This window comes from Panthera uncia, chromosome B4 (assembly GCF_023721935.1).
Source record: "Panthera uncia isolate 11264 chromosome B4, Puncia_PCG_1.0, whole genome shotgun sequence".
Lineage (NCBI taxonomy): Eukaryota > Metazoa > Chordata > Mammalia > Carnivora > Felidae > Panthera > Panthera uncia.
In genome coordinates this window covers 31,112,012-31,127,713 of record NC_064809.1, presented here as the reverse complement: position 1 = coordinate 31,127,713, position 15,702 = coordinate 31,112,012, and the positions used below count along the sequence as shown (strand labels likewise).

The following is a 15,702-nucleotide window of genomic DNA, read 5'->3' as shown; positions in this document are numbered from 1 at the left end:
TATATCAAACTGAATGGGTCTGCATAGCAAAAGAGACAATAAGCAAAATGAATAGGCAACCTGTGAAATGGGAGAAAATATTTGCAGATCATTTATTTGATAAAGGGTTAATATTCAAAATGTATAAAGAATTTCTAAAACTCAATAGCAAAAAAAAAAAAAAATCCAAATACAAAATGGGCAGAGCACTTGAACAGACATTTTTTTCCAAAGACGACATTCAAAATAGCCAATAAATACATCAAAAGGTGCTTCACATCACAAATCATTAGGGAAATACAAGTCAAAACCACAGTGAAATATTACCTCACACCTTATTAGAATGACTATTATCAGAAAGAGATAGCAAATGCTGGCAAGGAGGTAAAGAAAAGGGAATCCTGGTGCACTGTTGGTGGGAACATAAACTGGAAGAGCCACTATGGAAAAGAGTATGGAGGTTCTTCAAAAAATTAAAAGTAAGTTTTAAAAATTAAAACTGCCATATGATTCAGCAATCTCAGCTCTGATTATATATCTGAAGGAAATAAAGTCACTATCTTGAACAGATATCTGTACCCCCGTGTTCATTGCAACATTATTCACAATACCCAAGACATGGAAACAACCTAAGTGTTGATCAGTGGATGAATAGATAAATAAAATATGGTACATATATGCAATAGGATATTATTAAGCCATGAGAAAGAAGTAAATCCTCCTATCGTGGCAACATGGATGGACCTTGGGGGCATTATGCTAAGTGAAATAGCCTTAGTTAAAGACATATATTGTATGATCTCAGTTATATGTGAAATCTAAAAACATTGACCTCCTAGAAACATAGTGTAGAATGATTGGCTGTCAGTAGCTGAATGATGGGGGAAATGGGGAGACGTTGGTCAAAGAGAACGAACTTTGAGGTGTAAGATGAGTAAATTCTGGGGATTTATTATATGGCATGGTAACTATTGTTAACAATACTGTATTGTATACTTGAAAGTTGCTATGAGAGTAGAGCTTTAATGTTCTCACCATAACAACAACAAAACCAAAATGATAATTATGTTAGATGAATGATGTGTTAACTAACCTTACTATGGGAAACATTTCACAATATACATATATATCAAATCATTACATTGTACACCTTACACTCGCACAATGTTGTATGTCAATTCTATGTCAATAAAGCTAGAAAAATAAATTAAATGAATTAGTAAGTAAATACAATCCTTTCCCACAAAAACCCCTAAAACAAAAAACAATGCACCAAAATGGTAGTTGTAAATTTCCACACACAAAAAGTGGCTCTATTAAGATATATTCACATTAAATCTTGTTATTCACCTTGTTTTTGCTGTTTAGTATTAGTATTAGTTTTGCTGCTTTGTGCTTATTATAAAAGAACAATACAAATTATTATGTTAAGCTTTACTTTAGAAGTCCAGCTTTAAAATTGAAGAGTAATAGTGTAGCTCATTAATAAGAGGGGGATTATCAACAAAATAGCTGTAAAATGATGGTTGATGAGATCTCTAGGGAATATACAAAGAAGCCACAGTGTCTCTTCAGTGTAAATCAGGCAATGCAGGTACTGGTTGTAATTCAGATAAGAATGTTAATCTAATCTATCTCAATCAGGCCACATGAAATTATATAGCAAACCAAAGTAAGAAAATGGGTAAGATTGAAACTTAAGGTATACCCAGAGGACACATTAAAGTTATACAAAATTCAAACTTACTCTAAATCCTAATTGAAAGCCAGGGATTTGGGTGGGATCCCTTGTTACCAAAGCAGGTCAGTGATGACAGCAGGAAGGGCTAGTGTGTTACTGCAAAATAAAACAATCATGCTGCAAGTAGCATTCTGAACCCATGTCCCAGTCCAGAGTCCTGACTACAACTCAACCCTCCCCCTGTGCCCAGTTCTGAATCGCATATGGGGTGACTTCAGCAAGTCTGAGAATATTTCTGTTCTTCTATGCTGAGAATGTGACTTTGCAGGCCTGGGAAGAGGTAGAAATAAACAGACATGTAGAAAAGGTAAATTAAGCCCATGGTATTAATACTTCATTGCTTGGTTTAAGAATAAGCTTTATTGGGGCGCCTGGGTGGGTCAGTCAATTAAGCATCCGACTCTTGATTTCGGCTCAAGCCATGGTCTCCCAGTTCACAGAATTGAGCCCAGCATCAGGCTCCATGCTGTCAACTTGGGATTCTCTCTCTCCCTCTCTCTTAGCACCTCCCCTGCTTGCTCTTTCTCTCTCTCAAAATAAATAAACATTAAAAAAAAAAAAAGACTAAGCTTTATGGTAATTGTGTACCTTGTCTATGTTATTTTTGTACTTTAAAAAGTTTGAGACTGATGGAATATAGTTTTAATTTGACATATTTAAAAGAACATGATGGTAAGGATCTGATTAGTAAGCTGGTATGTTTAGAATAGATTTGTAAAAGTATTTATGTCCTAAGGAAGATTTGTCATTACTGCAGTAAAGTTGACATTGCTTTGTTTAGTGTGTGAAATGCTTGAACAATTTTTATATATTAACTTTGTGATGATGGTTTAAAACGTTTAAGAGAAATTACTTAATAAAGCTTGTATATGTTTGGGAAAGAAGTTTAATCCATCAAAATTATAAACTGAGCATTAATAACAAGAAGAAGTGAAGGCAGGTATTTTTAAAATTTTAATACAGAGTATACTTGATTTATAAACAAAGATTTGTTAGTGGAGCTTAAAGCCTTCTGACAAACTCAGCTATTGACTTCAAGTTTAATAATTGAATATGAATTTAAACACAAATAGCATATTGTTCTTCCTTTGCCTGGTTAATATCTAGTATTTAGCTTTTAGCTTTCAGGTTATATATCTTTCCAAAAGGAATGCATCTGTATTGTTTAGAAATGCATTTAGCTAGGAGTAAAATAAAATCATCAGTGGCTTAAAGATGTAATGGGTTTATTTGTCTCACAAAATAACAAATATAGGGATGAAACAGTGGCTTAAAGATATTTATAAGGACTGGGGATTCTTTTTTCTGCCTTGCCATCCTCAGGGTGTGTCCTTTGTCCTTAAAATCACTGGATGGGTTGCTGCATCTAAAGACATTGTGCCCAAGTTCAGGCAGGAAGAAAATAATGAGAGACAAAGGGCAAAGAACAAAAGCCTCTTGTGAGACTTTTTTTTTTTTTTTTACTCAGGAAAGATAATTTTTCCCCTGGGACTTTTGCCTACCTCCTCATTGGCCAGAAATGTGTCACATGGTTATCCCTAGCTGCAAGGAAGTGTTTGCTCTATGTAGAGGGAGGCAAAGGAGAAGAGAATTGAGTGGGTGCTGAATGAGTCTGTATCTCTGATCTCTGAGACTGGATTAGATGCTCCTTTTTAATTTTCCTCATAGTACCCAGTAAATGAGACCAACTGGAATATCTTTGAATGCTATAATCAGTGCAGATTTGAAGTGTAGTAGTGGATATGAAAATGCAAAGAGTATATTCTATTATATTTTGCCAACTTAGATGGTGTCCATGTATATTAAAAACAGTGACTAGATTGAAAACTCTTTGAGAGCAATATATTGCATATATGATGGTTGCCTAACACCTTTTCTCTTCACTTATTTTGGTTGCATTTTTTGAGGTATAATTGACATATAACATTTTATTAGTTTCAGGTGTACCAACAATGATTTGATATTTGTGTACTTTATGAAACGAACACCTCAGCAAGTGTATTATCCATCATCATACATGGTTACAAAAATGTTTTTTCTTTTTTCTTTTTTTTCTTGTGATGAGAACTTCTAAGATTCACTCTCTCAGTGACTTTCTCAGCACCTTTTCCTGAGCTTACTACTCAAAGTGTGGTTGTGGACCAGTAGCATCAACGTCAGTAAGGAGCTTGTCGGAAACAGAATATCAGGCCCTTCCCAGATCTATGAATCTGATCTGTATTTTAACAAGATCTCTAGGCATTTGTTTGGACATTTAAATTTGAAAAGTACTGCTTTAGGGCATCTACCTGTGCCAGCTAGCTCTCTGGACTTCCTAGTTAATGTGAACCAATACTGGGGCACCTGGGGGCTCAGTCGGTTAAGTGTCCGACTTTGGCTCAAGTTATGATCTCGCGGTTTGTGGGTTTGAGCCCCGCATCTGGCTCTGTGCTGACAGCTCAGAGGCTGGAGCCTCCTTCTGGATTCTGTCTTCCTCTCTCTCTGCCCCTCCTCCACTCACACTCTGTCTCTCTCTCCTTCAAAAATAAATAAACATTAAAAAAATTTTTTTTAAATGTGAACCAATACTTTTCTTTTGTGCTTGAACTTGTTTCTGCCATTTATGGTTGAAAGAGTCCTGACTGATCCAAACAGTAAACAGGTATTGTTAGGTGCTTCATTCTTTACAGTGATTCATACATTATTATTGCTTTGAACTTATAATGGAATCAATCAATTATATATACTTGGATCACAAAACAAATACATCAAGAAGAGCAATTGCATTTCAACTCTCATGCTGACCTTGGTCGATTGTTAATGGCTCCCTGGCCACAGTCATTGTGTTGAGAAGGACTCTAGATTAGCATCAGGTCTCAACAGGAAGGAGTACACTTAGTGATGACTGACAGTCACAAGTTATAAGCATGTGGTGACATTGATGCCACCCTTTTATCTCAGAGGCACATTCACATTTCATAGTGTAGAGAGGGGTGGTGGTGATAGGCAGGTCAGCATCAATATTGCTCCTCATTCATCGATTCAACTTATATATTCTTTTCCTGTACATAAGTAAAGCCTGTAATAGAATTGTAAAATGTGGAATTGGGACTCTTCTAACCTAGTATTCTTCTGCAACCTGAACTTAAGTGTTCTATCACTAACGGTAAAAAAAATAATTGTCTTAGTAAGAAGAAGCGTTAGGCTAGTAGACATAATCTTTAAATTTTCTGTTTATCTTCAAATTTTTACACAGTTTGTGGTTTCTATTTTAGAAAATAGAATCTAGATAAGACAGCAACTGAATTAGAATAAAATTACATATTAACTGTTAAAATTGTAAAAGAATTTTTTCATCGTAATCCTGTAGAACATCTTGTCTTCCAGGTGCTGGGCTGTGTCTCTTACATAAATTTAAGCTCCCCCAACTCCTTACTTTCATAGGTGAGGAAGCAGAGACTTCCTTGGTAATGAGACTTATCCAGATGGAAGACTGGAAACTGTGTTCTGAATACATTTCCTGCTTTTCCACTACCCAGAGGGCTTCCTCTCCTATTTCCTCTTCCTCTTTCTTTTTACTACCAGATACCCATCCACAAATAACAGTCATTGTCTTTTCCCATATTCTTTGCTAGGATCAATTGGTCAGAAATCAGAGAAGATGAGAGAAAAACTTAAATGAGAAAGAACTTGGATGAGAACCCAGGATGACATGGAAAGAAAACAAAGCAATATCAAGAAATAGCATGAAATAGCTTGCTGAGGGTGACAGAACTCTTCTGAGTTCCAATTCTGTGGTGGCTACACAAATCTACACGGGTGTTAAAATTGACCCCTCCCCCAGTCAGTTTTGCTGTATGATAATTTAAGATAAAAATAAATAAATAAGATCGGAAAACAAACTGTCAAACAGGGCAAAGAGGCCACACTTCCAGTCTTTCCTGAACAGTCTTAGAGGAAATGTGATGAGGATCTAGGCTATACAGTGAATCCTTGTCACAAATAGTGTAGGTTAAAAGATCTACCAAATTTACACATACACTGATTTCCAAGACTATATATTGTAAGTGTTTCACTTTGTTTTATCTTTTTTTACCAGCAAAGTACATCTTTTTGGAAGGAAGTAGTTGGTAACTTTTTTTAGGTTGGTGTGATACATGAATTGTTTTCACAGCATGTTTTTATTAAATAGTAAGCTATTGTGCAATTCTTAGTATAATGGTAGTCTTATTTGTTTCCCACAGAAATCTAGCCAAGTAAACTGTAGGTTAATGATGGTGTGTGTGTTTGCTTATTTGACTCATGTATGGCTACTTATTGGAAAAGGCATTGATGCCCAGCTAAGGCTCTTAACCTTGCTTTGACTTAATACTCTACTTTAGAAATCTGGTTGCATATTCTTGTATAGTTCCTATACAACATTGATGTTAAGCATGCTTAAGCATTTAGGACCCACTCGGCACAAGTTAACACTGTTGACTGACCACCTTCCTCTGTCCAAAGAGTGTCTTTTAGCCCATTTACCCTTTCTGTAAATTAGTTTGCTTCCAGATTTGCCACATTTGATTTGCTCTGCTTTGTCCCTTTCTCCTTAAATAGGATGGCCTATATTACTTATTTTTGTTATGTTACAAGTTCTCCCAACTTCCCCATTGCATTTATCTGGGTGGATCATGATTCTTGTTCTACGCTTAGTGACACATATATTTTCATACGATCTAACCATTGAGGAAAATGTCACCTCTCCTTCATTCACATATCACATCTTACTAATTGTAATCCATTACTCAGATTCACTCTCTCTTCCCAATTCCTAGAAATTACCTTCTAAATGTACTATCTTAAATCGTGAAAGTTATATTTCTTTAAAATGAGCTCTCTTTCAACACAGTTTTGGTCTTTGGTCTTGTTAAATTACCTATCTGAATGTGACTACAAAGAAATACAAAGGATTTAAAGGCTTTTTTTTTAATAAAAAAATTTTTAATGTTTATATATTTTTGAGAGAGAGAGAGAGAGAGAGAGAGAGAGACAGAGTGTGAGAAGGGGAGAGGCAGAGAGAGAGGGAGACAAAGAATCCAAAGCAGGCTCCAAGCTTTGAGCCCAAAGTCCTAACTCACAAACCCACTGAGCCACCCAGGCACCCCTCCTTTTTTTTTTTGTTTTTTTTTGAAAGAGAATACCTTTTTTTCCCCTCTTTAAATAGCTTTCAACCAGAATTGTCTAGGAGAGGCAGAGATATAACCTGTTCATCTGGTTCTACTTTACCATGCAGAAAAATCTCATAGGCTCCTAGCTTTTCTGATTAGAAACCTTGTACTTTTTCTTTTTTTAAGTGTACAGTTGTATGAGTTTTTGTCATTGATAGACTTTTAAAAAATTCTTTCATATTAAACAGAAATTGAGCAGATAATGGAGAAAGAATTCCTGTATACCCTCTTCTCCACAGCCCGTTTTCCCTGTTAACATCTTACATTATTAGTATGGTATGTTTGTTAAAATTAATGGACCTATTCTGATACACAATAATTAACTAAAATCCATATGATTCTAGGTTCCTTAGATTTTCCCTTATGTATTTTTCTGTTCAAGGATCCTATCCAGAATGCACATTACATTCACTAGTCATGTCTACCCTTGGCTGACAATTTCTCAGACTTATCTTGTTTTTGATAACCTTAACAATTTTGAAGAGTACTTCTCAGGTATCTTACAGAATGCCCCTCTAATGAAATTTGTCTCATGTTTTTCTCATGATTAGATTGGAATTGTGCGTTTTGGGGAGGAAGATCACAGAGGTCAAGTGCCATTCTCATCACATCACTTCAAGGGAACATATTATCAACAATGAGTTATCTTGTTAATGTTGACTTTAATCATCTGGCTATGTGATATTTCTCCACTGTAAAGTTACTCTTTTTATTTTTTGGAAGCAAGTCACTTTTATGGTGCACACCCCCAAAATGGGGAGTCATGCTCCCCTTCCATTTTTTTTAATGTTTATTAATTTTTTTGAGAGAGAGAGAGAGAGAGAGAGAGAAAGAGAGAGACAGTGTGAGTGGGGGAGGGACAGAGAGAGAGGGAGACACAGAATCTGAAACAGGCTCCAGGCTTTGAGCTGTCAGCACAGAGCCTGATGCAGGGCTCGAACTGATGAACTGCAAGATCATGACCTGAGCCGCAGTTGGACACTTAACCAACTGAGCCACCCAGGAGCCCCGATGCTCCCCTTCCTTTATGTGGAGTATCTACATAATTTATTTGGAATTCTCCTACAGGAGATAAGATTGTTTCTTCCCCCCCATTTATTACTTTATTCTATCATTTATTTATATTAGTATGAATCCATGGTTATTTATTTTATACTTTGGGCTATAATTCACTAATACTTTATTTTCTTTCCCAAATTGTTCTAGTTATGGCCATTGGAAATTCTTTCACTTGGCTCTTGTGCCCTCATACATACTCCAATCAATATGGATGTTTTTATTTTTGAGGACTTCCTTACCTTCTTACACTACAAGATGCTCCAGGCTCATCTTGTGTATTTTCTCCCCCTGTCCTACAGTCAGATATTTCCCCAAAGAGCAGCCTTGCACTTTTATAAGCACAAAGCAGCTTCTTAATCAGCTACTCCAAACATAAAAACTGTTTTTCGATATCTCTCTTTTTTAAAGTTTTATTTATTTTGAGAGAGAGAAAAAGAGAGCAAGTGGGGAAGGGGCAGAGAGAGAGAGAAAGGGAGAGAGAGAATCCCAAGCAGCCTCCATTGTCACTGCAGAGCCCAATATGGGGCTCCATCCCATGAACTGTGAGATCATGATCTGAGCGGAAATTCAGAGTTGGACACTCAACCAATTGAGCGACCCAGGCGCCCCCAATATCTCATTTTTTTTGTTTACTAGAAACAAACGGTGGGAAAACATTTAAAAACTATATAACCAGGAAATGCAAATTCCCAGTGAAGATTCAAGGACAGATGAGTCAGATTTAGTATACAGAATGTAAAAATGAGACAAATTGTTTGAAATCACAAATGTCCAGGAAAAATGAGGGTTTTTTGGATTTCATGTGTGTAAAGGAAGCTTAGAAAGGCAGAAGATGATTCTGGTTGGGCTCCTCAGATAGTAGGTACAGGGAGATTAGGAAATGAACTTGGAAAATTTTTAAAGAGAAGATTATGTATACTCACAAGTGGGAAATGAAATAGACACACTTTTTTTTACTGATTTATATAATGACATATTAGGATATTCTACATAAAATATTTTTCATTAGTTTTCTTCTTTAAATACTAATTTATAAATTACTGTGCCTAAGAATTATTTAATGGTCTCAGACCAAAATCATAAAGATTTTGAAATGTAAATAACTGACTACTAAAGAGCATATCTATAACAGGATCTGATTTGCATAAATGTATTTAATTATATTCATGGAAAATTTTTTGAGAAATATTTATCAATTTAAACATGGTCATCTTTTTCTGCAATATAGGTAGAGTTTTTTTCTCTCTCTCTCTGCTTTTTTTTTTTTTTTTTTTTTTTACAAAAACACATGTATACTTTAGAAATCAAGAAACAAATAAAAGAATTCAATAAATATTATGTAGGCCAAAACACATTTTTAAATTTTTTAATATTTTTAATTTAAGTATTTATTTATTTATTCAGAGAGAGTGTGAGCGGGGGAGAGAGAATCTTAAGCAAGCTCCACCCTTAGCTCCGTCCCACAGCCCAGGGGTCGTGACCTGAGCTGAAATCAAGAGTCAGATGCTCAAGTGACTGACCCGTACAGGTGCCCTGAAAACACATTTTTTAAGTAATATATGTAATTTCTTCTAAAAATTAAAACAAAGAAAGGATTCATAGATGAACTAAGGTTTGAGGTTAGGTTTGAGGGTAAAGACCAACATTGCTTGAAGTAGTGGGTTGAAGTGTTGGCCAGAAACAATATCTTTTTTTCTGGAATGAAGAACTAATCTCAATTTAATATTAAAAGGCTTGGATGCTATAATTTTTTTCAAAACGTAATTTCCCTATTATATAGGTTGGATAAGCTATGAAGGGATAAGAGTTTTCTGGAATTTAGAAATAGGGGGTGTTACAATGATAGTGACTCATGTCTGTCACCCTTCATGCTAATTCACTTCCACCTAGGGTTTAAAAGGAAAGTGGCAAGAGCAGGGGCAGTTCAGAACTTAGGGCACTGGTTCTCAACTTTTTGGTCTCTGCACCTCTTCACACTCTTAAAAATTATTGAGGATCTCAAAGAGCTTATGTTTATGTGGTTTATATCCAGCAATAGTTACTATGTTAGAATTAACAAGGGAAATTTAAAAACCCTAATTATTAAAAAGTAATAAATGCCTACACATTTCAACATACATCACATATTTTTATGAATAATAACTATATTTTCCAAAATAAAAATTAGAAGAATGGCATGGTTTTACATTTTTGCATATCTCTTTATTTTTTTATTTTATTAAAAACAATTGTGGGGCGCCTGGGTGGCTCAGTCGTTTAAGCGTCCGACTTCGGCTCAGGTCATGATCTCGCGGTTCCTGAGTTCAAGCCCCGCGTCTGGCTCTGTGCTGACAGCTCAGAGCCTGGAGCCTGTTTCAGATTCTGTGTCTCCCTCTTTCTCTCTGACCCTCCCCCGTTCATGCTCTGTCTCTCTCTGTCTCAAAAATAAATAAAAACGTTAAAAAAATTAAAAAAAAAAACAATTGTAATGTGTATTTTTGAGAGAGAGAGAGAGAGAGAGAGAGAGAGAGAGAGAGAAGGGGAGGGGAGGGGCAGAGAGAGAGGGAGACACAGAATCTGAAGCAGGCTCCAGGCTCTGAGCTGTCAGCACAGAGCCTGACAAAGGGCTCAAACCCATGAACCATGAAATCATGACCTGAGCCCAAGTTGGACGCTTAACTGACTGAGCCACCCAGGCGCCCCCGCATATCTCTTTAATATCTGGCTTAATAAAAGTGTTCTCTATGATTCAAGTATATGAAGAAAATAGAAGGCTCTAGGAGGAGAATTTAATAGTCTTTTCAGTTAAGTGTGAATATTCTTCTCTGATGCTACAGAAACGTTGACAAGTGGTAATTTCTTAGAGGTTATTTGCAATGAAGAATCTGAAATCATATCAAGGAATCTTTTGTACCTTGTTTTTATGTATGTGTACACACAAACACACTCATACATATATTTAACTATCTCCATTGGTCTACCTGGAACTTTGAATGTATCCTTTACCTATGCATGATTTTGTGATGTCCTGCATCAGACATTTGGAAAATATTGGCTCACTGTGTCATGTAGATCTTTCATACGTTGACATATCTCATCTCACAATATCAAAAAGTCACATTTATTAACAGCACCAAAGTCTCATCAGGAAAGTCTTCAAAATCTGTTTACCTCACAAATCAAACTGCCAATTATTTTACCAGCAAAAGATGGGTTTCTACGAGAATAGCAGAGAATTGATATCCTGGACAAGGAAGCAAACAGGATTTTTTAATGGGCCTTAAAGGGTTGGCACAGATAGTTTTAAGAAAGAGCGTTGGAAGGGAAAAGGTTTTAGAATTTGGCTATAGACAAAACCTGCTAAAGGAGTATGTCAGAAGGGAAGGTAGTTTTGCTAATACATTTTTGATCATTTGAAAAGATCCCCCATTGTGGGGGTATCAGAATATTCACATAGGTCTGGAAAATACTTCTGTTGAAAATACCTGACTAGTAGTATTGTGACTAGTAGTCCCAAAACTTGGTGGGTCGAGTCTCTTGTGCTCAGCCAACTACAACTGCCTCATTCGCAGGGAGTACCGCAAGGAGTCACTTTGAATGCCGATTTCCGTGGCCTTTCGCAATTGAACTAAACCAGGCTCTCTGCGCTTGCCGTAACGCGGACTCTACCATTGCTTTCTGAGGGGGGTATTGGAGGTAGCGAAAGAAGGAGATAGAAGCGTGTGTGTCGGGGGGAAAAACCGGGCGATCAGGAGGACGGTTGTTTTACGGATCCCGTAACCAGCCCCTCCTACTCCCTTTTCCCCTCTCCCCGCCGCCCCTGTCCCGTCCTGGAGCGGCGGCGGCCTTGAGCTTTGCTGTGTTTGCGCGCCGTGGCAGGTGAGCGTCCGGCGCGCGGTCTCCCCGGGCTTCGCTCCCACCCCCCGTGTCTCCTGGGCCGGTGGCGGCGGCCGGCCGGGGAGGCGGCCTCGGCGCACAGTAATGGCAGCGCTGTGAGCAGGGGAACGCGAGCTGACAGCCGCCGCCGCCGCCGCCCACCTTCCTCGCCCGGGGCTTCGTCCTTCACTCCTTCGGGCTGTCTCCCCCTCCCCTTGTCCCCTGTCCCTTGTCCCGCTTCTGCAGAAGGTAACCCCGCTGAGGGTCGGGGAGCCGGGCTGCAGGCGCCGGGAAACTTCGCTTCCCGGTTAATGGGTGGCGGGGATGGGGCGGAGGAAAGGAGTTGGGGGCGGGGAGGGGGGAGGGGAAAGGGATGAAAGGGGGGCGGCTAGGGAAGATGGTGTCCTATAAGGGACCCCGGCTCCCCGGAGCGCTGACCCCTAAGCCCGGCCACCCCCTGGACTGGATCCCGGGCCTCCCCTACCCGGCCTTGGCCGCCCCTCCCTCGGCCCCATTTTCTTCCGAAGGAGGGAAGGTGAGAGTGCGTGTACCCTTCTGCTTGTTTACGAGCTCACACGGATACACAACTCTGTGTTTGGGGGTGTGTGGGGGGGCATCAGTCTCTTATATCCTTACCACGAGTATTTTCACTTTTGTTTCCGCAGACAGCGAAGATTGATAGCTGTGGGGAGGAGTATCCTATGTGCACGCCAGACCTGTCTCTACAGTTAGGGTCTGGTGAAATAAGATTCTTAGACTCCTCAGAGCATTTACACACTAGGGAGTCTGGACTATTACCTACAACCCCACAGATACGTTCATGTAAATAAAATATCTCTGAATTGCAGACTGTTATTATTGTTAAATCATCTCCTTTCCCTCGGATATTACTATTACCAGTTGATGGGCAATACCGTAGAAGTTTAAGTTTTGGAGATAAGATATAAACTATTAACATTCACTGTAGGTGTTTTGACTTGACAGTATAAAAATCTTTGAACTAGGTCTGTTCCAAATGTACAAAGTAAAATATGAGAAATAATCAGTTTGTTCTGATTGACTACTGGCTACCTAATAGAAATTTAAAAACACTCAAAGGGCAATACCCTACCCTTTAGAATCTCACATTCCTTTCTAAGACAGACAAATGAACAAATTGGTTATCCTTTGCCTCTTTTGCCCAAATACAGTGTTTGGAAGGCCCTTCCAAAAGAGTCCCAGATGAAATAACAGATGTACAGTGTTTTGAGTTATCCTTTTTTTCTTTTCAGATGCTGTTTATAACTTGGGGGAACATTTCTGCAGTGTGCATGCACATAGTGTGTGAAAAATACCTTTTCTATGTATTTGAATGTTCAGATGCATCTGAAATAATCTTACTTCAGGCTCCATCCTCTGGTGATTTTCAGTGTTTTATGACTATTAAGATGGTTTATCCATGTCTTTAATCCTCAACAGTCTTGTCATTAAATTAAATGTTGTGGACCTTCTTTAGAGCTGGTTTTGCCTTTTCACTTAAATATTAAGTATTTCGTTTGTATGTCAAGCATTATCACAGGCATTAGGGGATAGAGCAGTAAGCAAGAAGTGGAGTTTCTGCCCTCCTGGAGCTTCGATTCTGGTGTGGGAGAGAGAGACATAATACATAAGGAATAAAAATAATTTCAGAGAATCATTAAGTACTATGAAGGAAATAGGGGAGTTGTGGTATTAAGAGAAGACTGAGATGCTGTGGTCAGGAAAAAAACCGGTCTTAGGGGACCTTTGACCTGATAACTGAAAAGTCAGAAGGATTTAGCCTTTGGAAGTCTGAGGGGAGAGTATTCCTATCTGAGGGAACAGCACGTGGAAATTCTCAGAGATGATATCAAGCTTGGGGTCAGCAAACTGAAAGAAGCTCAGTGAAGGTGGACCGTAGTGGGGAATAAGAGGTTAGGTCATAGCCAGGGGCCAGATCTTGTGAGGTCTTATTGTCCAAAGGAGTTTGGCCTTTATTCTTAAAGTACATTGAAAAGCTGTTGGAATTTTTGTCAAGATGGAAGTGATTTGCAACATGACTGGAGGAGGAGATTGAATAAAAGGAGAAGAGAAGCAGAGAGACCGAGAGAAGGCTGTGGTAGATTTGAATAGAATAGTGACTGGCGTGTTAGAGACAAGTTACAAAAGATTTTTGAGGTATATTTTGGAGCTAAATGTATTGATTGAACTTGTGGCTTGCATGAGAGTGTAGTTGCTTGGATCAGCAGTGACTCCTGGGTTTTGGGCTTCAGCTGGAGGCTGGTGATGCCATGTATTGAGATGAGAAGGTGGTGAGGGAAACATATGGATAAAGTTGGATTGGACATGTTAAGTAAGACCTGTTAGATGTTCAAGTGAAGGTGAGAACATCTGTATATCCAGATTTGGATATACAAATCTGGAATTTAGTGGAGAGGTTAAGAAGTCATTCATTCAACAAATGTTTTTCAGGCACCAGCTATGGTCCTGGCAGTGGGGATATAGTAGTGCAAAAATAGACAAAAATCTCTGTCTTCACAGGACTTCAATTCTAGTGGGGAGAGAAAGAGATGGGGAGTCATCAGCACTTACTGGTTGGTTTGTTTATGTTTTGAAAAGAAACTACATTCATATGATTCAGAAAATGTTTGGTGGGGTTTAGAGAAATTTTTCCCTATTTCTTGTCTCCCATCATCACCCAGTTTTTTTGGGGCCAAACAGGGTTTGTGTTTTCGTACATATCTTTCCAAAGATATATTTTATGAACATACAGACAAATATGTATATATCCCTCTCTCCACTTTGCCAAAATGGTAGCATACTTCACTTGCTTTGACACCATGTATTTTTTAGAGTATTAAATAGTATTTAAAAGTTAATGAAACAGGATGAGACCACCTAAGGAAAAAATGTAGAAAGAATTTTAGAAGGCTCCGGAATACTGCAACATTTTGTAAGTTGGTCCCTGCTCTCTGAGTTTTGGACCTACAGATGTGGAGTTGTTTAAAGAGCTGTTACTTTTTGTGAGACTTTTTATAAAAGTTTGCTCTGTTTCTTTTGTGTTCACTTTATCTTCCTGTTCTCTTTATTGGCTGGAAAATATCTGTGATTGGGAGCAGTGTTTTCCTGTATATACTGTCAATTAAATTCAAGTAAATTAATGACAGGATCAGCCCTGGAATCTTAATATTGTGAAGACTTTTGACTGGCTATTGTTAAGTCTAGGAAAAAGAGACAGATTTGGAATGTTAGGAGGTTATAACAAGTTACTGATATTTAAGATGTATGAGTGAATCCTCTCTCAGTAATCAGTTAATCACAATATCTGTTCAGAGCAATCTGGCTCTTTGCTGGGTTTGAATCTTAGTAGTAATGTTTCTATTACATTGCAGATGTTAGTGTAAACCTTGTATTACTGTCTTTAAGAATATGTAGAGTTGGGGCGCCTGGGTGGCTCAGTCGGTTAAGCATCCGACTTCGGCTCAGGTCATGATCTCACGGTCTGTGAGTTCGAGCCCCGCGTCGGGCTCTGTGCTGACAGCTCAGAGCCTGGAGCCTGCTTCAGATTCTGTGTCTCTCTCTCTCTCTCTCTCTGCCTCTTCCCCATTCATGCTCTGTCTCTCTGTCTCAAAAATAAATAAACGTTAAAAAAAAATTAAAAAAAAAAGAATATGTAGAGTCATTCTGTTACTTTTTGTTTAGGAAGGCTTATTGGAGAACACTGCAGTTCTTTTGATTCTTAAAAGTTTTGAGACAATGAGTAGTGTTAAGATCATGATATTGCATCTGCTACACCTTTTGTGGTATGATTGAACTCTGTTGATTGACTTATGTGGAGTTGGGGAGATGGAATATTTTTTATTGAATGTATAACACTTTATA

At 38.2% G+C, this 15,702-nt stretch overlaps 1 protein-coding gene across 4 annotated transcripts in view; it reads left to right on the top strand.

Moving 5' to 3' along the window:
• The window catches only part of CUL2 (cullin 2), a 157,420-nt gene that overhangs the window by 42,256 nt on the left and 99,462 nt on the right, over nucleotides 1–15,702 (top strand). Inside the window, exons 1-2 of one of the 4 annotated variants that reach the window (XM_049626970.1) lie at nucleotides 11,886–12,072; nucleotides 12,489–12,645. The exons of 1 other annotated variant lie outside the window; for it this stretch is intronic. The gene's annotated coding sequence lies outside the window, so the exon portion shown is untranslated. Of the gene's footprint in view, nucleotides 1–11,619; nucleotides 11,827–11,885; nucleotides 12,073–12,488; nucleotides 12,646–15,702 lie in introns of those variants that run through there. 2 more of the 4 variants (XM_049626974.1, XM_049626971.1) reach the window with 2 other exon arrangements.